This window comes from Suricata suricatta, chromosome 5 (genome assembly GCF_006229205.1).
Source record: "Suricata suricatta isolate VVHF042 chromosome 5, meerkat_22Aug2017_6uvM2_HiC, whole genome shotgun sequence".
Taxonomy (NCBI): Eukaryota; Metazoa; Chordata; class Mammalia; order Carnivora; family Herpestidae; genus Suricata; species Suricata suricatta.
The window spans coordinates 126,046,855-126,072,005 of NC_043704.1; positions in this window are offsets into that span (position 1 = coordinate 126,046,855).

A 25,151-nucleotide genomic window follows, 5' to 3' on the forward strand; every position below is an offset into this window, starting at 1 on the left:
AAGGATCTGAATGTGAGACAGGAAACCATAAAAACCCTTGAGGAAAAAGCAGGAAATAGCCTCCTAGACCTCAAACGCAGCAATTTCTTCCTCGACACATCCCCAGAAGCCAGGGAATCAAGAACAAAAATGAACTACTGGGACCTCATCAAGATAAAAAGCTTCTGCAAGGCAAAGGAAACAATAAAAAAAAAAAACCTAATAGGCAACTAACAGAATGGGAAAAGATAGTGGCAAATGGCATATCAGATAAAGGGCTAGTATCCAAAATATACAAGGAGCTCACTAAACTCCATACACGAAAAATGAATGATCCAGTGAAGAAATGGGCAGAAGACCTGAATAGACACTTCTCCAAAGAGGACATACAGATGGCCAACAGGGATGCTGACTTCTAAACTCTGCACACCAAACCAGAAACTGGAAGTCCATTCTTTCAGTAGAAGTTTTTAGCCAGTGATCATGACATTTCTTTTTAGGTCTTTTGATCATTTTCAAGAGGTCTTGCAAATATTCTGTTAGATTACTCCTAGGTTCTTGATATGTGTTCATATTACTGTAAATGTATCTTCTCTTAAAATTTAATTTTCTTTTTTTAAACCATTTTAATTTTTTTTTTATTCTTAAAAGAGAGAGAGAGAGAAACAGAATGTGAGCAGGGAAGGGGCAGAGAGAGAAGGAGACACAGAATCTGAAGCAGGCTCCAGGCTCTGAGCTGTCAGCACATAGCCTGGCGCGTGGCTGGAACTCATGAGCCATGAGATCATGACCTGAGCTGAAGTTGGATACTCAACCACCCAGGCATCCCAAAATTTAATTTTTTAATTATTGCAGGTATATGGGAATACTGATTTTTAACAACTTTACTGAGAATTTGTGTAACATAATGTTGATCTGTTTAATGAACATTCTAACAGTTCAGTAATTTTTGTATATTCATAGGGTTCTGCAGCCATTATCATAATCTAATTTTAGAACGTGTTCATAGTCCCAAAAAGGAACCTTGTACCCCCTAACAGTCATTCCCCATTCTCCCTTCCCCCACATAAGCAACCACTGATTTACTTTTGTCTCTACAGATTTGTCTAAAGGAAGTTAGGCAGCATGTGGTCTTTTGTGACTGGCTTCCATCACATAACATGTTTTCAGGGTTCATACATCATGTATCATGTATTATGTATCAGTATTTCATTCCTTTTTAAAGCTGAATAATATTTCATTGTATAGATAAGCCACATTTTATTTATACAGTCATTATTTGGTGGACATTTGGGTTATTTGCACTTTTAGATATTATAAATAATATTGCTACAAGCATTTGTATACAAGTTTTTGTGTGGATATTTTATTTCTGTTGGGTAGACACCCAAGGAGTGGAATTGCTGAGTCATGTAGTTATCTCTTTGCTCAGCATTTTGGGAACTTTCAAACTGTTTTCTGAAGTGGCTCTGTCATATTACATCCCCACTAGTAATATATGAGGGTTTCAGTTTCTTCACATCCTTGTTATTGTCTATCTTCTTGCCATTACTTTATTTTTTTAATTTTTAAAATTGTAATTCCAGTAGTTAACATATGGCATTAAGTTAGTTTCATGTGTACAGGATAGTGATTCATGAATTCTATACATTTTTCAGTGCTCATCATAAGTGTACTCTTAATCCCCTTCACCTATTTCACCTATCCCCCCACCAACCTCCCCTCTTATAAACCATCAGTTTGTTCTCTGTAGTTAAGAGTTTGTTGTTTTTTTGGTTTGTCTCTTTCTTTCTTTGTTTTTCTTCTCAAATTCCACATATGAGTGAAATCATATGGTATTTTTCTTTCTCTGACTTATTTTCCTTAGCATTATGCTCTCTAGCTGTTGCAAATGACAAGATTTTCTTCTTTTTATGGCTGAATACTATTCCATGGGATGTGTGTGTGTGTGTGAGAGAGAGAGAGAGAGAGAGAGAGAGAGAGAGAGAGAGAGAGAGAGATCTTCTTTATTCATTTGTCAATAGACACTTGGGCTGTTTCCATAATTTGGCTATTCTGTTTCAATAAACACAGGGTGCATACCGTTTTGAATTAGTGTTTTCATATTCTTTGGGTAAATACCCAGTATTTACCAGATCATATGGTAACTCTCTTTTTAATTTTTTGAGGAACATTCATACTGTTTTCCATAATGGCTCTACCAGTTTACATTCCCATCTGTTCATGAGGGTTCATTTTTTTCCACATCCTTGCCAATACTTACATTTTTTATTTTAGCCATTTTGACAGGTGTGAGATGATACCTCATTGTGGTTTTGATTTGCATTACACTAATAATGATTGATGTTGAGCATCTTTCATGTGTCTGTTGGCCATCTGTATGTCTTATTTGGAGAAATATCTATTTATGCCTTCTGCCTGTTTTTTAATTGGATTATTTGTTTTTGAGATGTTGGGTTGTAGGGGTTTTTTATATATCCCACATCCTCACCAATAACTTATTATTTTCTGGGTTCTTTTTCCTTTTTTGATAATCATCATTCTAATGACTATGAGGTGATATCTCACTATGGTTTTGATTGCATTTCTCTGATAATTCATGATGTTGAACATCTTTTCATATGCTTCTTGGCCATTGTGCTTCATCTTTGGAGAAATTTCTATTTAAGTGTTTTGCCCATTTTTTGGATTATTTGATTTTTTAATTTATTTTTTATTTTTGTTTATTTATTTATTTTTGAGAGAGAACATGCAAGCAGGGGAGGGACAGAGAGAGGGAGAGAGAGACAATCCCAAGCAGGTCCCACAGTGCCAGCACACAGCCCAACATGGGGCTTAAACCCACGAATTGTGAGATCATGACCTGAGCCAAATCAAAGACACTCCAGCCACTCCTTGATTTTTTTAATGTTGAATTATAGGAGTTCCTATATATTCTGGAAACTAGACCCTTATCAGGCAATACGATTTACAAATATTTTCTTCCATTCTTTAGGTTGTCTCTTCACTCTGTCGATTATGTCCTTTGATGCACCAAAGTTTTAAACTTGGACATAATCCCATCTGTTTTTCCTTTTGTTGCCTGTTCTTTTCTTTTGTTTTTTTTTAATGTTTTTTATTTATATTTGAGAGACAGAGAGAAACAGCGGGAGCAGGGGAGGGTCAGAGAGAGAGGGAGACACAGAATCTGAATCAGGCTCCAGGCTCTGAGCTAGCTGTTAGCACAGAGCCCAACGTGGGACTCGAACCCACGAACCATAAGATCATGACCTGAGCCAAAGCCGGATGCTTAACTGACTGAGCCACCCAGGCGCCCCTGTTGCCTGTTCTTTTGATGTCATACTTAAGAAATCATGGCCAAGTTCAGTATCATGAAAGTTTCCCTAATGTTTCCTTCTGGGATTTTAATATTTTAGGCCTTATATTTAGGTCTTTAATCCATTTTGAGTTAATTTTTGTATCTGTAAGTAAAGGGTTCAGTTTTATTTTTTTTGCATGTGGATACTCACTTTTCCCACCACCATTTGTTGAACAGACTCTCCTTTCCTCACATGACTGGTTTTGGCACCCTGTCTAAGATTATTTGGCTATATATATGAGCATTAATTTCTGGGATTTCTATTAATTGATTTATGGGTCTGCCTTTATGCTAACATTACATTGTTTTGATTACTGTAGCTTTGTAATATACTTTGAAATCAGGAAGTGTGAGATCTCTAACTTTGTTTTTCTTTTTCAGAATTGTTATATTATTCATGGTCTCTTGAGATTGCTTATGAATTCTAGGATGTAGTTTTTTGTTTCTCCAAAAAATGCTGCCAGTATTTTGGTAGGGATTACACTGAATTTGTAGATTGCTTTGAGTAATATGACCATCTTAAGAATTTTAAATTTTCTAATTCATAAACATGGGATGTATATATATTCTTTTATGCCATCTTTAATTTTTTTCAGTGTTTTTGTAGTTTACAGTGTACAAGTCTTTCACCTCCTTTGTTAAGTTTACTACTTACTACTATTTTGTTCTTTTTGGTGCTATTATAAAAGGAATTGTTTTTTTCATTTCTTTTGGGATTGCTCATTGTTAGTATATAGAAATGCAACTGATTTTTGTGTGTTGGTTTGTATTCTGCAGCTTTGCTGAATTTGTTTATTTTAACTTTGGGGGTGGAGAGTATGGAATCTTTAGAGTTTCTACATATAGGAACATATATATCTTCTGGGGACAAAGATAATTTTACTTCTTTCTTTCCAATTTTGATGACTTTTATTTCTTTTTCTTGACTAATTGCTCTGGCTAAGACTTCCAATACTATGTTGAACAGATGTGGTGAGAATGGGCATGCTTGCTTTGTCCCTGATCTTAGAGGAAAAGCTTTCAGTTTTTCACCACTTGAGTATGATGTTTACTGAAGGCTTATAGTAAGTGGCCTTTGTTATGTTGCAGTAATTTCTATCTATTCCTAGTTTGTTGTGTATGTATGTATGTATGTATGTATATATATATATATATATATATATATATATATAGTATATATATATATATATATATATAATAAAAAGGTGTTGAAGCTTGTCAAATCTATTTTTCTGCATGAGTTGAGATATCCCATTGTTTTTGTCCTTCATTTTGTTAATGTATTACATTGGTTGATTTTTGTATGTTGAACCACTCTTGCACTTAAGGCATAAATCCTCTTTGGTCATGGTATATAATGCTCTTAATGTTCTGTTGAATTTAGTTTGCTAGTATTTTGTTGAGCAGGGATATTGGTCTGTACTTTTCTTATAAGTGTGTTTGTCTGGTTTTGGTGTCAGGGTAATGCTGGCTTCATAGAATGAACTTGGAAGTGTTCCCTCCTATTCAGTTATTTGGAAGAGTTTCAGGGGAATTGGTGTTAATTTTTACATAAATATTTGGTAGACTTATCCAGTGAGCTGTTTGGTGCTTGGCTTTTCTTTTGGGGAAGGTTTTTGATTACTGATTTAATCTTACTTGTTATTGGTCTGCTCAGATTTTCTGTTTCTTCATGATTCAGATGGTATGCTATGTGTTTCTAGGAATGTGTTTCTATTTCTTCTAAATTATCCAATTCATTGATATATGATTCATAATATTTTTATAATCCATTTTATGTGGCATCATTTGTAACACCCTTTTTCTTTTCTTGTTTTAGTTATTTGAGTCTTTTCTCTTTTTTCTTAGTTAATCCAGCCAACACTTTGCCAATTTTGTTGATCTTTCAAAAAACCATCTCTTAATTTTATTGATTTTTTTCAATTATTTTTCTCTTCTCTATTTCACTTATCTCTTCTCTAATCTGTATTATTTCCTTGCTTCTGCCAGCTTTGGGTTTAGTTGTGGGAGGTTTTTTGGTTTTTTTTGGTTTTTGCTCTCTAACTTTCTTCATGTGTCAATTTATATTGTAGAATTGAGATATTTTTAATGTACACATTTAACATTTACAACTGTAAACTTCTCCCTTAGCATTGCTTTCACTGTACCCTCTACAATTTGTTATGTTGTGTTTGTATTTTTATTTATTTGAAGGTGTTTTCTAATTTCTCTTGTGGCTTACTCTTCAGTAATTTAAAGCGTGCATTGTTTAATTTGCACATATTTTTCAAGTTTTCTGTTTCCTTTATGCTCTTAATTTTTAGTGTCATTCTGTTTGTGATTGGAGAAGATATTTACATAATTTCCATCTTAACTTTGATAAGACTTGTTTTCTGGCCTAATATGTGGTCTGTTGCGAAGCATGTTCCATATGCACATGAGAAGATTGTGTATTCTCTTGTTATTGGGCAAAGTGTTCTGTATATGTCTGTTAGGTCTAATTGGTCTATAGTATGGTTCATGTTCTCTGTTTTCTTTCTGGTCTCTCTATGTCATTGCTTTTTATTTTAAACCACATGATCTGCCAGTTTGAGAGAAATTTGAGAGAAACCAATCCATGTTCCTGGGCCTTTTATATCAACTAGTTTTAGTTCATATTTTGCAAAACATGTTGTTTAGTGCTTATAGTTTAGTTCATGACTGCCATGTTTTGGTTTTTTTTTTTAGTGTTTGTTTATTTTTGAGAGAGAAAGAGCAAGCAGTGAAGGGGCAGAGAGAGAGAGGGAGACAGAGGATCCAAAGCAGACTATGTGCTGACAACAGAGAGCCCATTGTGGGGATTGAACTCATCAACCATGAGATTATGCCCTGAGTTGAAGTTGGACATGTAACTGACTGAGCAACCAAGGCTCCCCAATGTTTCCTTTTTAATAAGATATATAAGGCAGGGGCAAGATGGCAGAGAAGTAGGGAACTCTGTAATTGTCACCTGCCCACATCTATCAAACTAAGAAGGACTGAAGACACAATACTCTGATCTACAAGAGTGAGAGGAAAAGACACAGAGTCCACAAAGAAGACAGCCTCACGCATGAGGCTACCTCAAGAAACAAGCCAAAGTACACATGGTGGAGAGTCCCAAATATCACTGAGTAGAAAATAAAATAACCAAAGGCACAACAAGAGAAACCAAGAGACACCATTAAAAGAACACTTCCTGAATGAACAGGCCCTGGACAGCCAATGAGCCTCCTTTAATGTAGCAATACTAACAGGTCAGAGTGCATAACGAGCTTTTACAACTGACAAGAGACAGAAAGCTAGCCAAAATGATGAAACAGAAGAACCCTCCTCTAAAGAAATTCCAGGAAGAAGTCACAGTCCCAGAATTCCTCAAAAGAGATATAAGCAACATAACTGAGCAAGAATTTAGAACAATTGTCATAAAATTAATCACTGAGCTTAATAAAGCATGGACGTCATCAGAGAAGCTATTGATACAAAGACTAGGGACCTTCAGAATAGCTGTGATGAGTTAAAAAATGGTGTAAATGAGATGCATAATAAAACGGAAGTGACCACTGTATGGATCAAAGAGGCAGAGAGGAGAATAGGTGAATTAGAGGACACAGTTATAGAAAAATAGGAAGCCGAGCAAAAGAGATATATTGATACAGGAGCACGAAAGCAGAATTCAAGACCTGAGTGATACAATCAAATGGAACAATATCAGTATCATAGGAATTCCTGAAGAAGTAGAAGGAGAAAAAGGTCCTGAAGGGGGTGCTTGATCAAATTATAGCTGAGAACGTACCCAATCTGGGGAAAGAAATAGACATTGAAATCCAAGCCACACAGAGAACTCCCTTCAGATGTAACTTGAATCGACATTTGGCATGATATATCATAGTGAAATTGGCAAAATATAAGGATAAAAAGAGAATTCTGAAAGCAGCTAGGAATAAAAAGGCCCTAACATTCAAAGAGAAACCTATCAGAGTGGTTACAGACCTATCTACTGAAACTTGGCAGGCTAGAAAGGAATGGCAGGAAATCTTCAATGTGATGAACAGAAAAAATATGCATCCAAGAATCCTTTATCCAGCAAGCCTATCATTCACAATAGAAGGAGAGATAAAGGTCTTCCCAAATAAACAAAAATTGAGAGAATTCATCACCACCAAACTAGCCCTACAAGAAATCCTAAGAGGGATTCTATGAGGGAAATGTTGCAAGGAATACAAGGTACCAGAGATAATGCTACAAGCATGAACACTACAGAGAACACAAAGAATATAAACCCATATTTTTCAATAATAACACTGAATGTAAATGGACTAAATGTTCCAATCAAATGACATAGGGTATCAGAATATATTTTTTAAAAATCCACCTATTTGCTGTCTACAAAAGACTCATTTTAGACCTGAAGAAACTTCAGATTGAAAGGAAGGGGATGGAGAAATATCTATCATGTGACTGGAAGTCAAAAGAAAGCCAGAGTAGCCATATTTATATCAGACAAACTGGACTTTAAAGTAAAGGCAGTCACAAAAGATGAAGAAGAACATTATATAATAATTACAGGGTCTCTCCATCAGGAAGAGCTAACAATTATAAACATCTATGTGCCAAACTCAGGAGCACCCAAATACATAAAACAATCACAAACAGAAACAATCTGATTGATAAGAATGTGCTAGTTGCAGGGAATTTTAATACTCCACTTACAGCAATGGATTGGTCAACCAGACAGAAAATCACTAAAGAAACAATGGACCTGAATGACAGTTGGAACAGATGGATTTGACAGATGTATTTAGAACTCTATATCCTGAGGCTAGGGCATTCACTTTCTTCTCGAGTGCACATGGCACATTCTCCAAGATAGATCACACACTGGGTCATAAAGCAGCCTTCCATAAATATAAATGAATTGAGATCATACCGTGTACACTTTCAGGTCACAATGCTATGAAACATGAAATTAACCACAGGAAAAAATCTGGAAACCCTCCAAAAATGTGGAGGTTAAAAACCACCCTACTAAAGAGTGACTGAGCCAATCAGACAATTAGAGAAGAAATCAAAAAATACGTGGAAACAAATGAAAACAAAAATACAACAATCCAAACTCTCTGGGATGCAGCAAAGGCGGTCCTAAGAGGAAAGTGTATTGCAATACAGGCCTATTTCAAGAAACTAGAAAATGGTCAAATTCAGAATCTAACAGAGCACCCAAAGGAACTAAAAGGGGAGCAGCAAGAGCACCCCAAACCCAGCAGAAGAAGAGAAATAATAAAGATCAGGGCAGAAATAAACAATATAGAATCCAAAAATCAGTTGATCAGACCAATGAAACCAAGAGTTGGTTTTTTGAAAAAATAAACAAAATTGATAAACCTCTAACCAGGCTCCTCAGAAAGAAAAAAGAGAACACAGAAATAGATAAAATCATGAATGAAAATGGATCTATTACAACCAATCCCTCAGAAATACAAGCAGTCATCAGGGAATACTATGAAAAGTTCTATGCCAACAAACTGGACAACCTAGAAGAAATGGACAAATTCCTGAACACATATGCACTACCAAAATTCAAGTGGGAAGAGATAGAAAATCTGAACAGACCCATAACCAGTGAAGAAATCAAATCCGTTATCAAAAATCTCCCAATGAATAAGAACCCAGGACCAGTTGGCTTCCCAGGGGGAATTCTACCATAAATTTAAAGCAGAGTTGATACCCATTCTTCTCAAGCTATTCCAAAAAATAGAAATAGAAGAAAAACTTTCAGACTCATTCTACAAAGCCAGCATCACTTTGATTCCCAAACCAGAGACCCGACAAAAAAAAAAGAGAACTACAGGCCAGTATCCTTAATGAGTACAGATGCAAAAATACTCAACAAGATACTGGCAAATCGAATCCAACAGCATATAAAAAAGAATTATCCACATGATCAAGTGGGATTCATTCCTGGGTTATAGGGCTGGTTCAATATTCACAAATCCATCAATGTGATACATCATGTTAACAAAGAAAAGATAAAAACTATATGATTCTGTCGACAGATGCAGAAAAAGCATTTGACGAAATATAGCATCCTTTCTTAATAAAAACCCTCGAGAAAGTCAGGATAGAAGGAACTTACTTAAACATTATTAAAGCCATTTATGAAAAGCCCACAGCTAATATCATCCTCAGTGGGGGAAAACTGAGAGCTTTCCCCCTGAGATCAGGAACATGACAGGGATGTCCACTCTCACCACTGTTGTTTAACATAGTGTTAGAAGTCCAAGCATCAGCAGTTAGACAACAAAAGGAAATAAAAGGCATCGGAATTGGCAAAGATGAAGTCAAACTCTCATTTTCACAGATGACATGATACTCTACATGGAAAACCCAATTGACTCCACCAGAAGCCTACTAGAACTGATCCATGAATTCACCAACGTCGCAGGGCACAAAATCAACATACAGAAGTCAGTTGCATTTTTATACACCAAAAATGAAGCAACAGAAAGAGAAATCAAGAAACCAATCCCATTCACAATTACATGAAAAACCATAAAATGCCTAGGAATAAACCTAACCAAAGATGTAAAAGACCTGTATGATGAAAACTATAGAAAGCTTATGAAAGAAATTGAAGAAGACACAAATAAATGGAAAAGTATTCCATGCTCATGGATTGGAAGAAAAAACATTGTTAAAATGTCATTATTATCCAAAGCAGTCTACACATTCAGTGCAATCTCAATAAAAATGGCCCCAGCATTCTTCTCAAAGCTAGAAAAAACCATCCTAAAATCCATATGGAACCACAAAAGACCCCAAAAAGCCAAAGTAATATTGAAGAAGAAAACCAAAATGGGAAGCATCACAATCCCAGACTTTAGCCTCTACTACAAAGCTGTCATCATCTAGACAGTCTGGTATTGGCACAAAAACAGACACATAGACCAATGGAATAGAATAGAGGGCCCAGAACTGGACCCACAAATGTATGGCCAATTAATCGTTCATAAAGCAGGAAAGAGTATCCAATGGAAAAAAAGACTGCCTCTTTAGTAAATGGTGCTGTGAGAACTGGACAGCACCATGCAGAAGAATGAAACTAGACCACTTTTGTACACCATACACAAAAATAAACTCAAAATGGATGAAAGACCTGAATGTGAGACTGGAAACCATAGAGGAGAAAGCAGGAAGTAGCCTCCTTGACCTGAACCGCAGCAATCTCCTACTCACCACATTCCCAAAGGCAGGGGAATCAAGAACCAAAATGAACTATTGGGACCTCATCAAGTTAAAAGCTTTTGCACGGCAAAGGAAATAGTCAAGAAAACTAATACCCAACCAACAGAATGGGAAAAGATAGTTGCAAATGGCATATCGAATAAAGGGCTAGTATCCAAAATCTACAGGAACTCACCAAACTCCATACCCAAGAAAACAATTTAGTGAAGAAATGGGCAGAAGACATAAACAGACACTTCTCCAGGGAGGACATCCAGATGGCCAACAGCCACATGAAACGATGCTCAGTGTCACTCCTCATCAGGGCAATACAAATCAAAACCACACTGAGGTACCACCTCACGCCAGTCAGAGTGGCTAAAATGAACAAATCAGGAGATTATAGATGCTGGCGAGGATGTGGAGAAATGGGCACCCTCCTAAACTGTTGGTGGGAATGTAAACTGGTGCAGCTGCTCTGGAAAACAGTGTGGAGGTTCCTCAAAAAATTAACAATAGAACTCTTCTATGGCCCAGCAATACCACTGCTAGGGATTTACCCAAAGGATACAGAAATGGTGATGCATAGAGGCACATGTAATGTACCCCAATGTTCACAGCAGCACTTTCAACAATAGCCAAATTATGGAAAGAGCCTAAATGTCCATCAACTGATGAATGGATCAAGAAGATGTGGTTTATATATACAATGGAATACTACATGGCAATGAGAAAGAATGAAATTTGGCCATTCGTGGCAACATGGATGGACTTTGAGGGTGTCATGCAAAGTGAAATAAGCCAGGCAGAGAAGGACAGATACCATATGTTTTCACTCATAGGTCTAACAGGAGAAACTTAACAGAGGACCATGGGGAGGGGAAGGGGGAGGAAAAGAGGTAGGGAGAGGGAGGGAGGCAAATCATGAGAGAATCTTGAATAATGGAAACAAACTGAGGGCTGAAGGGCGAGGCGGAAAGGGGAAGGGGGGTGATGGACATGGAGGAGGACACTTGTGGCCAAGAGCATTGGGTATTATATGGAAAACAACTTTACAATAAAGTATAAAAAAATAAGATGTATAATCCTCATATCATACCTCTTATTAAATATCCTCTGTCCCAGTTTGTGATTTTTACTTTGAATTCTGTTTTGACTGATAGTAATACTGTTTACCTGCTTTCTTATTAGCATTTGCATGATACATTTTCCCCCCAATTCTACTTCCTGCATTGTTTCAGTATGCCATATTTTTTAAAAGAGTGTTATATTCTTTTTTTTAAATATAACCTGACAGGCTTTTTAAAATAGGTGAATTTATCCCTGTTACATTTATTGTGATTATTGATGACTTATCACAGTTATTGATTCCTGTCAGCCAAAGGCCAACAAAAACACTTCCGTGATCAAAGTTGTGTTTATTGATACTTGTTGCAGTGAGGCCAATGCTTCTAAGTTCCCTATGATGTGTGGTCCCTTGTTGTAACAAACCAGTAACTTTGTTCAACTAGCAGTATGTTCCTGGTAGTGTTGGATATCAACCTAGTAAAGTGCTGTCTGAGACCCTGTCTATGTGGGTGTCCTAATTCACTGATTGAGTCACCCACTTTTTTAATCAACATTCATTTATTGATCATGCACCCCACGTCAGATCCTTTGCTAGGTGCTGGAGGTAGGGGGACAGTAAGGCCTCTTTCTGCCCCCAAGGGTCTTGGGGTCTGATGAGTGAGATGGACACAGAGGCTGTTAGCCGCAGGACTGTGCCACAGTGCTGACATTGCCCTGGTAGGATCGAAAAGCACCATGAAGCTGACTGTAGCAGCCTCCAAGATGCTGTGCTGGTGGAGGACTTAGCATGTTGTTGACTTGTACTGGATGAGGTGGGGAAATGGGAGGCTGGAACAGGGCAGTCAGTTCTCAGAATAGAGTGAATGTAACAACTAGAGAAGTCTAAGAGTGTTCTAGTCAGGGCTGTCTTGGATGCAATGGGCAGATGCCTGCTTGCATGAAGAAGCTTAGCTGTGGACTTCTACACAGCAGAGGGGAAGCTCAGTTTGAGACTAGAGTGGGCACCTGGGAGGCGAGGGTCTTCCCTCTTTGCCCTCAGGGTCTAAGCAACTTCCCTCCTCTCTGCTTGGTCTGTGCTCTGGCCTGGCAACAGACTAGGTCTAGTACTAAGCAACAGAACTGGGATTGAACGGCCTGGTTCTGCTTCAGCTAAACTCCTCCCCACTTGTGACTCAGGAGCCACGCCTTCTGCGTGAGAGTCATTTTTCTTCAGCATAGTGGGGGGAAAGCACATACATAGGAACAAGGAACACAGGGCAGGACTATATGGTACAAGTGGTAGGAGAGAGGGGACCATGAAGAACCAGAGCCTTGGAGAGGAAAGGCTTCAAGGTCCAGGGCAGCTGCGCTTGTCAGAGCCCTGAGGCACACCTAGCCACCACCCCATCCCATCCTTTGAGGTGGTCAGTACTCAGTGGGTGAATAGATCATTGTAGGGACATGGGGAAGCAGGTAGATAGTGGGTGTAAAGGTAGGCACTTGGAGTGCTGAGAAGTCAACAGCCATTTACTTTTCCTTATAAGCACATGGGAAGATTGCATTTTGCTGTGCTCCCTGCTGTTGGATGGGACCATGTGTTAGTTCCTGGCCCAGCTCCTAGGATCTCTCATGAACTCCTCATCTCTCCTTACCTACGAAGCAAATCTGTCTGAATGGAGAAGACCCAGCAGAGGTCTGCACAGGGAAGAGGGAGCCACAAGATAGAAGGGCTTCACTTTTTTGTGGGGGAGTGGAGGGGAAGCCTTTTTTTTTTTTTTATTAAGCCACCACGATTAGGCTTGTGGAATCTATTGGTCCATCCTGAGGGATTCGGAAATTGGGAAAGGAAGTGGAGTATTGCTGAAATAAAACCCTACAGTTTGTGGCATTGTCTTAGAGTAGGTGGTAAGCAGTGAGGAAGCTTATATTGAGGACTGGAGAAATAGAGATCCAAGTTGTTAGAGAAAAACCATTTGATAAAATGATGGCTTTTTGAAATGCGAGAGGAAGACCATATGCCTGATGAGTCCTCAGTCCCAGGGCAAAGGATGGGGAGCAGAGTCTCACTGGTGATGATACGGCATTGCAAAACTGATGTGTGTTCAGGAAAGGGTCAGCCAGTATAAAAGTAGAAATGAAAGGAAATTTGGAAGGTTCCAGAAATTTGGCATCTTAAAGAGAAGGAAAGCCCAGTATTTTGAAGCTTCAAATAGGAAGAGGTAAGATTTTTAAAAGGCTTGGCCAATAAAAGCTGAGTAAAGCTTAGTAGAATAAAGCACTCAGGGCAAACTTTAATTTTGGCCTTTTTGTTCGAGCTGGTAGCTGGTAGGCTGGTAGCTGCCTTTACACTATGAGAGAGGCAAGGGAGGGAGCGAGAAGCACTTTGAGATTTGAGTACCAGGACCAGGAGAGAATCAAGGTTATGATTAACACATGGAAATGAAAGCAAATAGATTAGCCACCAAGTAAGTGTTTGGAGGAATTAAATTTTGTAAACTACAGCAGGCCTGGACCAAAACCAGTTTTGACTATTCAAATCTTAAACAGCTGTCAGAGTAGCCGCGGTGGTACAGCGGCAGGCAAGCATGGGCCCATGTTCTTCCTCCACACCCAGACATCCTGGGATCTTCTCCTATCTGTCAGCAGTCAAGCCGTTTGCAGGCTCCAAAGAAATGGACACAACAGACTGAACAATGAATAAGGTGACTAATAGATATTTCAGATTTATAATATCAAAAGACAGACATTTTCAACTTCTGATTCTGACCAAAGTGGATCAATGGGCCCAATTTATTTTGACCTAAAACAACTAAAAAATTAGACAAGTATATAAAACAATATTAAGTAATTAGTTATTAGGCATTGAAAAATGGTGTTCCCTGAAAGATGAAAAGCAAATGAGATGTACCCTATGATGGCCCCAGCCTGATGTCTGGAGGAGCAGACCAAGAAAGAACTTAGCAGCCTCCTCAAGTTAAGATGCGGGACCTGGGAGACCAAAGTGACTTGACTTTACAGGGCAGATCATCAGAGAGGAGCAGTTGCACAGAGAACTCGAGAAATCTGCAGAAGTTCCCAGGAGTGTTCAGCTGAGTACTGGCCATGCACCTGTATGAGGACATTTCAGAAGCCAGGGAAAATATCACCCAAAAAGAGTCAGAAGGAAAAACCCTGTAGCTCACACACGAACAGCATAGAGGTATTGCTTATGAGCCAACAAAGGAGGAGATAAAAAAAAACATTCTAAATTGATCCAAAAGTAGGCCAAAATGAGAGAAAAAAGAACAAAGGACAGATGAGATTTGACACTAAGAGCAGATACCCTATCCTGAATAATATAGGTGGATAAGTAGGCAGATGATTATGATGTATATGGCTGGGTGTGTGGGTAGTTGGCAGATGGGTAAGTGATAAGTTGAAGGTAATGGAGTGCATACATTTATCCCCAGGTCTTAGATTCTTCCGGAGCTTGAGGTCCTGGTTCTTGGTTCTTCATACCTTGCCTGACTAATGACTGCTTAATTTCAGCTCACTTTCTTCCCTAGGAAAGCCCTGTAAGGAGCTGTGCCCTGAGGATAGATAAAATGTAGACACATAGAGAAGGATGGTGTTTCAGGAAAAGATAAAGCATAAACAAAGATATTGAGGGGAAAAAAATGATTGTTCAGAGACAATTAGGATACCAGTTAGGGACTGAATGCAAGTATAGGATTGAGAGGCTATGAAAGCAAAATAGTTGAATGACTAACCCTAGTATAGTTACTGCAGTGACTGCCATTTCTGTTGGTTTATTGAACAGTTACTGTGTACCAGGACGTATGCAAGAGGTGTTACATGTTTTGAAGCTACCCTCTGAAGTCAGTATTATTAGCCTAATATCATTGGTAGGTATATTGGCAGAGAGGTCAATTAACATGGCTACAGGCACACAGTGGACGAATATGTCCTCTGGAATTCAAACCCAGGCCAAGGTGACCCCAATCTAGTCCTTTTGCTGCCTCTTGGAAACAACCTTCTCCCTGGGTGGACCATGCAGTAGTTCAGGAGGTCTTACTGTCTTCATAGGCTCTCTGCCTGGGGATGCTTTTTTTCTTTTTTCCAGGACTTGAAATCCTTTAGAAAGTATGTCCAAAAAAGTGGGGTTGAACTGGACTGGTCCCCCATGGTGCTGAACCTCAGAAACTCTGGCATCAGAGAGTGGGTCCCTCAAAGGGGACACTGCTTTCTCTTATCAGTCTGTGATTCCCACTCTGAGTAAGAGTTCCCCTTCTCCTCAGGACTCTGGAAATTGAGGGAGAGCTTTCTGTATTGGCTCTGAATCCCAGGTCTCACCAAATATGCGACCCCAGATGAATCCCTTCATCATTCTGAATTTCAGTTTCTTTACTTGTCAAAGGAGAGTATAGCTCCTAGCCATTGGTTGAGCAGGTGGAGAAAGCTGGGTCATTTCTCCCTTCAAGAAAAACAGTGAGAGGCTGAGGCGGGTGGCTGGCCTCTCACAGGGAATGGCCCTGGTTGCGCTGAACTCAGGGCTCCAAGATGCAGTGAGAAGAGGCTGGAGGAGGCCAGCCCTTAGTGTCAGACAGTACAGGGTCCAGCTCCTTGCTCTCCCACATACTGGCTGTACTTGCACTTTTACAAGTTCTGAAGATTCTGAGATTGAGTTCCTCCTCTCTGAAGGGGCATGATTATGGGGCCTACCTCACATGGGGTGTCAAGAGGACTCCATGAGCAAGTGTCTGTAGGCACCTGGCGTGGAGCTGGGGACCCTGCTGCTCTCCTGCTGATTTTTGGCACAGTAGCACACGGGTCCTGATGCCAGGTAAGGGGTGAGTTTTTGGCAGACAGGGCAAACAGCTCCTTTCCTTGCTCCTGCCAGCCTAGGTTTGGCTAAGCAATGCCAGGGTTGGCAACTAAAGACAGAAGCACGAGGGTGAGATCTTTTTCCTTTGTGGTAACGCATGCTTACTGGAGAACAGCTGGGGGTGCCAAGGGATAGCCCTGGAAAATGTGCTTGGTGTCTTGGAGGGAGCCCTGAAACTGGCAGCGCCTGCCTGGATCCAGAGCCCCTCCTATGACATTTGACCAGCTCAGCACTGCTTCCCTTGCCCTTGTTACCTACTTCCTCCAGGGACCAGGGTTCCGAGGTGCCTCTCTTTTTTGCTACTAAGATTCTTGCTATTAAAGCTTTTATGTGACCCTGGAAGGTCACTGTTTCCTGATCTGATGGAGTGTTGGTACATCAATGTCCTCTAAATTTCATTTATTTGCCTACTATCTGTGTTTTTGGCTATATAATCTTTTCCATTATTTCCTCACATTCTTCTTTAAAAATACCTACTAAAAAAACCTTAAGTGCAGTTATTTTATTTTAACGTTTATTTATTTTTGAAAGAGAGAGAGAGAGAGAGACAGAGTGTCAGCCAGGGAGGGTCAGAGAGAGAGGGAGACACAGAATCAGAAGCAGGCTCCAGGCTCTGAGCTGTCAGCACAGAGCCTGATATGGGGCCTGAACCTATGAACCGTGAGATCATGACCTGAGCTGAAGTTGGCCACTTAACCAACTGAGCCGCCCAGGTGCCCCAAGTGCAGTTATTTTAAAAGGCAGCTTCAAGTATGCCTATGATGAGTGGAAAACCTGACATAAATAGGAAGTGTCCATAAAAATTAATACATACATTTAGAACAACTGTGTGTGTCCTATGCTATGTATAGTGAACCTATCACACTTGGGAAATGTAGGGGTAGATCCTACAGCTCCTTCCAGCTTTATGCTTCTCTGACCTCTGTCTCTTCTTCCTTTCCAGGAACACAGCCTAGACAGGGAGCACAACCTCATAGTCATTATTCTTTGCCCTGCTGTTATCTCTGTGGACCAACAAATCATCATTGTGGTTTTACAGAGTAAGGGACAGAAGTCTGGAGCTCTTGTGTCCAAAGAGGCTTCTGATGTTGGGACAAACAGTATAATCCAAAAAGGAAGTCCCCTTTGTTACCTAATTCCATCTAAAGAATCTCAGTCTCTGAAAAGAATAGCAGCAGAGATTACATCAGCAGCCTGTCCTCAGGCCCCGCTAGACACAGATATCTCCCATTACTGGCCCCCCGGCAGCCGCAGAGAGACAGCTAGCACACCCTTACTTGGGGACTAACAGCTGCCCTCATTCTTTCTGAGGCCCAAGAATGTCAGGAAGAGCAGGTCAGGAAGGCAGAAGCCAGGGACATGTGTGTGCTCACCAGGTCACATCCAGAGCAGCGAGGGGGCCAGCGGAGCTATGTGGGGCTTCTATGTGGGAGGTGTTGGGGCCTCGTCATGAATGAACTCACCTGGGCTTCATCTCAGTCCCTGAAGTCAGCCTGTTAACATTCTCTCTTTGATAGATTGGTTTGAAAAGAGAGGAGAGGTAGTGAGAGGCAGAGGGCCTCCAACCGAGGGCTTTTGGAGAAGCAGCACTACCACCTGGCCTTCCAGGGAAGTGTCTCTGGGCAACCTCTCTCTTCCCTTCATCCTTTCCTGCTGTGCTGTCCTTCTCCATCCCCTCTTCATTTATTAAAATAATTCTTGAGGGGCACCTGGGTGGCTCAGTTGGTTCAATGTCTGACTTTGGCTCAGGTCATGATCTCGCGATTTGTGGATTAGATCCCCATGTCAGGCTCTGTCCTGACAGTTCAGAGCCTGGAGCCTGCATTGGGTTCTGTGTCTCTCTCTCTCTCTGCCCCTTCCCTACTCATGCTCTGTCTCACTCTCAAAATAAGCATTAAAAGTTTTTTTTAATAATTCTTGACAATTTATTGTATGCCAATAAGCTAGGCTTTGCTTGAGCCAGACAACTCCCCTCAACTCTGTGGTCTCTGGTTCTAGTCTCTCTTAATTTTTAAAAAATAAATTTTACTAGGATAATTTTTAGATATTATAGATTTACATAGAATAAATATACTCGGGGCAGCTGTGTGACTCAGCTGGTTAAGTGTCCATCAGGCCATGATCTCATGTTTCATGGATTCGAGCCCCACATTAGATTCTGTGCTGACAGCTAGCTCAGAGCCTGGAGCCTGTCTTCGGATTCTGTGTCTCCCTCTCTCTCTGCCCCTCCCCTGCTCACGCTGTCTGTCTGTCTGTATCTCTCTCTCTCAAAAATAAGTAACATTAAAAAAAATTTTTTTAATAAAATATACCCCTTCTAAGTGTATGCACAGATGGTTACTCCTGGGTAACCACAACCCAGATCAACATGTAGAACATCGACCCCAGAAGGTCCCTTTCAGGTAAGTACTGACCGCCTTCTGTCATTATAGAGTATTGATGCCTTTTCTAAGCTTTCATATAAATGAAATCATATAGTATATATGCCTTTATGTCTAGCTTCTTTTGTTGAGCATCATGTTTTAGAGATTTGGTCCATTTTTATTGCTGAGTAATACCCCATGGTATGCATATATTACAGTTTGTTTACCTATTTATCTGTTGAGGGTAATCTGGTTGTTTTCATTTTGGGGCCTATTATGAATACAGCTGTCATGGATATTTGTATACAATTTGTGTGTGTGTGTGTGTGTGTGTGTGTGTACAGATGTCTTTATTTATCTTAAAACCTAGGAGTGGAAGGTTTTGACCTAAGTTGCTAGGTCATATGGCAAGTATGTGTTTTACTTTATAGGAAACTATAAAGCAGTTTTTACCATTTTATATTCCCAGCACCTATGAGCCATGTCTGAGAGTCTCAGTTGCTCCACATTCTCACCAACATCTCGTGTTGTCAGTTTTTAAATTTTAACCATTCTTTTAGATCATAGCATGGATAGTGGTTTCTCATTGTGGTTGTAATCCATTATTCACTGATTACTAATGACTTAAGCATCCTTTCATGTGCTTATTGGTCACTCATAAGTTTTCTTTTATAAAGTATCTGTTTAAATCTTTTACCCATTAAAAAAATTAAGGTTGTTTTTTATCTAATTTTTTTTCTTTTCAAATTTTAAAATTCTAGTTAGCTAACATACAGTGCAATATTAGTTTCAGGAGTAGACTTCAGAGATTCATCACTTACATGTAACACCCAGTGCTGGTCACAACACGTGTCCTCCTTAGTACCCATCGCCCATCTAGCCCATCCCTCACCACCTCCCTCCATCAACTCAGTTTGTTCTCTATTGTTGAGTCTCTTGTAGTTTGTTTCCTTCTCTTCTCTTCCCCTGCCCTACTTCCCATATGTTCATCTGTTTTCTTTCTTAATTTACACGTATGAATGAAATAATATGGTATTTGTCCTTCTTTGAATGACCTATTTTGCTTATCGTAATATGCTCTAGCTCCATCCATGTATGGCAAATGACAAAAATTTATTCTTTTTGTTGGCTGAGTAAGATTTCATTGTATCTGTATATACCATGTCTTCTTTATCCATTCATCAATCAGTGGATACTTGTGCTCTCTCCATCATTTGGCTCTTGTTGATAATGCTGCATGAACATCAGGCTGCATGTATCCTTTCAAATCTGTAGTTTTGTATACTTTGGGTGAATACCTGGTAGTGCACTTGTTCGATCATAGAGTAATTCTGTTTTTATCTTATTTGAGGAACCTCCATACTGCTCTCCAGAGTGGCTGCACCAGTTTGCATTCCTACCAGCAGTGCAAAAGGGTTCCTCTTTCTCCACATCCTTGCCATCACCTGTTTCTTGTGTTGTTAATTTTAGCCATTCTAACAGGTGTGAAGAGGTATCTCATTGTGATTTTAATTTGTATTTCCTTGATGATTAGTGATGTTTAGCATCTTTTCATGTGTCTGTTGGCCATCTGGAGGTCTTCCTTGGAAAAGAATCTATTCAAGTCTTCTGACTTGGTCATAGACTTCACTGGATGATTTGTTCTTTGGGTGTTAAGTTTGATAACTTCTTTATAGATTTGGGGTGCTACCACTTTATGAGATATGTCATTTGCAACTATCTTCTATTCTGTAGGCTGCTTTTCAGTTTTGTTTCCTTTGCTGTGCAGAAACTTTTTATCTTGATGAGGTCCCAGTAGTTCATTTTTGCTTTTGTTTCCCTTGCCTCTGGCGATGTGTCTAGTAAGAAGTTGCTAAGGCCAAGGTCAAAGAGATTACTTCCTGTGTTCTTCTCTAGGATTTTGATGGTTTTCTGCCTCACATTTAGGTCTTTCATCCATTTTGGATTTATTTTGGTGTGTAGTATAAGAAAATGGTCTGGTTTCATTCTTCTGCATCTTGCTGTCCAGTTTTCCCAACACCATTTGTTGAAAAGACTGTCTTTTTTCCATTAGATATTCTTTCCTGCTTTGTCAAAGATTAGTTGATTGTATTGTTGTGGGTCCATTTCTGGGTCTTCTATTCTGTTCCAGTGATCTACGTGTCTCTTTTTGTGGCAGTATCATACTGTTTTGAGGTCTACAGATTTATAATATACCTTGAAATCCAGAATCATGAGGCCTACAGTTTTGTTTTGTTTTTGTTTTTTAGGATTGCTTTGGCTATTCAAGGTCTTTTGTGATTTTCATACAAATTTTAGGATTGTTTGTTCTAGCTCTATGAAAAACGCTGGTGGTGTTTTGATGGGGATTGCATGAAATGTGTAGATTGCTTTGGGTGGTATAGACATTTTTACAATGTTTACTCTTCCAGTCCATGAGCATGGAATGCATTTCCATTTCTTTGTGACTTCTTCAGTTTCTTTCATAAATGTTTTGTAGTTTTCAGAGTACAGCTCCTTTACCTCTTTGGTTTATTCCTAGGTACCTAATTATTTTTGGTGCAACTGTAAATGGGATTGATCTTTGATTTCTTTTTCTGCTGATTCGTTATTGGTGTGTAGAAATGCAAAAGATTTCTGTACATTGATTCTGTATCCTGCAACTTTGCTGAATTCATGTGTTCTAACATTTTTGTTGGTGGAGTCTTCTAGGTTTTCTATATAGAGTGTCATGTTGTCTGTAAATAGTGTCATCTTATTATTGAGTTGTAAGAGTTCTTCATATATTATAGATACAAGTCCTTTTTCTAATATATGTATTATGAATATTTTCTCTTGGTTTGTAGCTTGTCATTTCATTTTCTCAGTAGTATCTATTGAGGAGCAGTTTTTAATGTTGATGAAATCTAAATGATCACTTAAAAATTTTTTTAATCTTTATTTATTTTTTAGAAAGAGAGAGAGTGTGTGTGTGTGTGGGCAGGGAAGGGGCAGAGAGAAGGGGAGATAGAGAATCTGAAGCAGGTCTCAGGCTGTGAGCTATCAACACAGAACTTGATGTGGGGCTTGAACTCACAGACCGTGAGATCATGACCTGAGCTGAGGTCAGACGCTTAACCAACTGAGCCACCCAGGCACCCCAGGATCACTTTTTTTTTAAATGGTTAGTCCTTTTTGTATCCTGTTTAAGAAACTTTACCTGCCCCTAGGTCACAAAGATTTAATCCTATATTTTATTTTAGAAATTTTATAGTTTTGGCTTACATTTAAATCTATACTTCAGGTCAAATTAATTTTTGTGTATGGTGTAAGAATTGAGGTGTTTGTTTTCCTTTACAGATATCCAGTTGTTCTAACATCATTAGTTGAAAAGATGATATTCTTTGTGGCATACCAATTGACCATATATGTATGGGTTTATTTTTGGACTGTCTAATCTGTTCCATTGATCTTACACCTATACCACACTTTCTTGATTACTGTAGCTTTCTAATATATCTGAAAATCAAGTATAGTATAAGTTCTCCAAGTTTTTTCTTCTCTTTCAATATTATTTTGGCTATTTTCTATCCTTCATATTTCCATATAAATTTTAGTTTCAGTTTGTCTATTTCTATAAGAACAATACTGGAATTTTGACTGGAACGGTATTGAGTCTATAGTTCAAATTGGGGAAGAATTGACATCTTAAAAATGTAGGGTCTTCTAACCCATAAACATGGTATGTCTCATTTTTTAAGGGTTTCTTTAGTTTCTCTTAATATTTTGTAATTCTTAGTCAACCGGACATGTTCATACTTTGTGTAAATTATCTGTAAGTATTTCATATTTTTGATACCATTATAATTGGTATTTTAATAATTTCATTTTGCATTTGTTGCTACTATAGAAGATTGATTTTTATATCTTGATCTTGTGTCCTGCAACCTTTCTAAATTCTCTTATTTCTTCTAGTAACTTCTTTTGATAACTTCCTTCAGACTTTTAACAAATATGAACATGTTGTCTACAAAAGAAACTGCTTCCTTTCCAACCCTTTTATTTATTTTTCTTCCCTTATTGCCTAGGCTAGTACCTCCAATATTATGATGTATAGAAGTGGTAAGAAATACGTCTTAGGATTATTCTTGGTTTCTTTCTTCATTTTCCACATCATTCCATTGTTAAATCTTATGATTCCTTCTTTGAAATACTTCCAGAATCAGATGATGTTTTACATATTCTATATAGTGAGCTAGTTAAATGTGTGGACTTTATAGCCAGAATGCTTGGGTTCACATCTTGAATTTACCAGCTACTTGCTGTATATATTTGGGCAGTCACTTAACCTCTTTGTCTCAGTTTTCTGACTTATATAAAGAGTATGCTTATAATTATACCTTCTTCACCGTTTGGTTTTTTGTTGTTGCTGTTATTGTTGTTTTGCTTTGTTTCTTTGTATAAGGATTAAGCCTTAGTTCATGGGAAGTGCACACTGAATGTCAATATCAAGTAACTCCATAAGTGATTTCACACTTTCACCTCTGACTCCCCTTCAGGCTGTTTTCAACATAGAAGCCAATGGATCCTGCTAAAAGATAATACAGAGCATATCACTCTCCAGTTCAAAACCGGCTAGTGGTTCCCATTTCATTCAGAGTAAAAGTCAAAGACCTTGCAATAGCCTGCTAGTCCAGGCTGAGGAGGCTTAAGGAAACCTCACACCTCACCGTTCAGACACTCCCCTCTTTAGGGAGTGGACTTTGGGAAGTATAGTAGCTCAGCCGGAAGTTGCATGAATTGTTAGGAACAGGTAAGGGTAGCTGCCCACTCCCACTGTGGGGTTGCCCTGCCCTCCAGGAAGTGTGTTCTTGCCCAGCCCCAACTCCTGTTTCCTCCCTGAGATAACAGGGACTTGCCACTGCACATAAACCAATCTCAAAGCCCAGACCAGTGAGCTGGACAGGCCGGGGAGACCTAGTAAGATCAGCTGCCCAAGTTGGCTGATTTCTTTATGACCCATGTATCATGTCTAGATAGTTTTGAAGTCAGAGTAGTCCAGTTGCAGTCTCCTTGGCTTCTGAGAGGGAAGGATATCTTTCTGTGCCATCAGGAGGACAAGGTCCAGCCTGGTGTTTGGATGTTCTCACTTTTGTTTGGAGCCCAGAGGCGGCACTGGAAGGACTCTTGTGCTGGGTGCCAGTGATTCTGTGAAAAATGAGACACAGCCCTGCCCTCACAGTGCTTATAGTCTGCAGGGGAGACAGCCATGCATATGGCCAGTGTGGCAAGCAGTGGAGCTGCAGGAACTGTGAGGAGGGTATCCACATAACCCTAGGGGCTTGGCAGGCAGTCACTGAAGACTTCCAGGGAAGGAAGGCCACAGCCCAATTTCTCAGGAATAAAAGTTGTACCTGTCTCCACTGATTTCGTTAGGAATGGAAAGTCAGAGGATTTTCTTTCCAACAATTCTGATAAGGCAAGCACTGTCACCCATTTCTTACCACACCTGTACCAATGTCACCAGTCATCCTGTGTGAGTCAGCATCCTTGGCTAGAAGCCTGATCCAGAGTTGTGATTGTCTCATCCCCAGCAGAAGGGAATGGAAAGGGGTTCTGATGGTTCTATGGGTGCTGAGCATCTATCATATGCCCCACGCGGTGCTGGGCACATTGTGTGGATGGTCCCTTGTTGTTTGCAGCACTGCTTTATGAGGTCAGCATCATTACTTTCATTTTGGAGGTGAACAAACTGAGGCTCACAGGGGTTCAGTTTTTCTCAGCCATGCAGCTAAGAAACTATGCCTGGATTTGCAGACAGACAAGCGTGAGTCCTTCCCACAGAACTCAAGATTAACCTTCATGCCCTCTGACACTCCCAGGCAAGGGAAGAGTAGCATCTATGGTGTCTCCCTCACAGGCTCTAGGTACTGGAAGTGTTGTAGAAGTCAGGACTATGACTTAGTGCATTCTGAAACTTCCCCCAAACTTCACCATTTTATAGAACAGGCATTTTACAGGCACAGAGAGGGTTGGTTTGTTTTTTTTTTCCAAGTTGAGTGTCTTATTTGAAACCAAACTGATCCAAAGTCTGTGTTTTTACCTCTGCAGTCTACACTCTGCTCGTCCTCCTTCCCTTACCATTAGGAGCAGGAAACCTAGCAGTACTCCCACAACAAACTTACCACTCAGGGTTTTTCTCTGGACAGTGGGCACTCTGTCATCTGCCAGGCTAAAGAGTCTGTTTTATATCTTGGGGAAAAGGACCAGTTACCAGGACATTAATGCATTGTCCAGGAGAGATGACCATAGAGTCAGGTCATCAAAATGTCACCTTCACACTACATGTCAGAAATTGGGG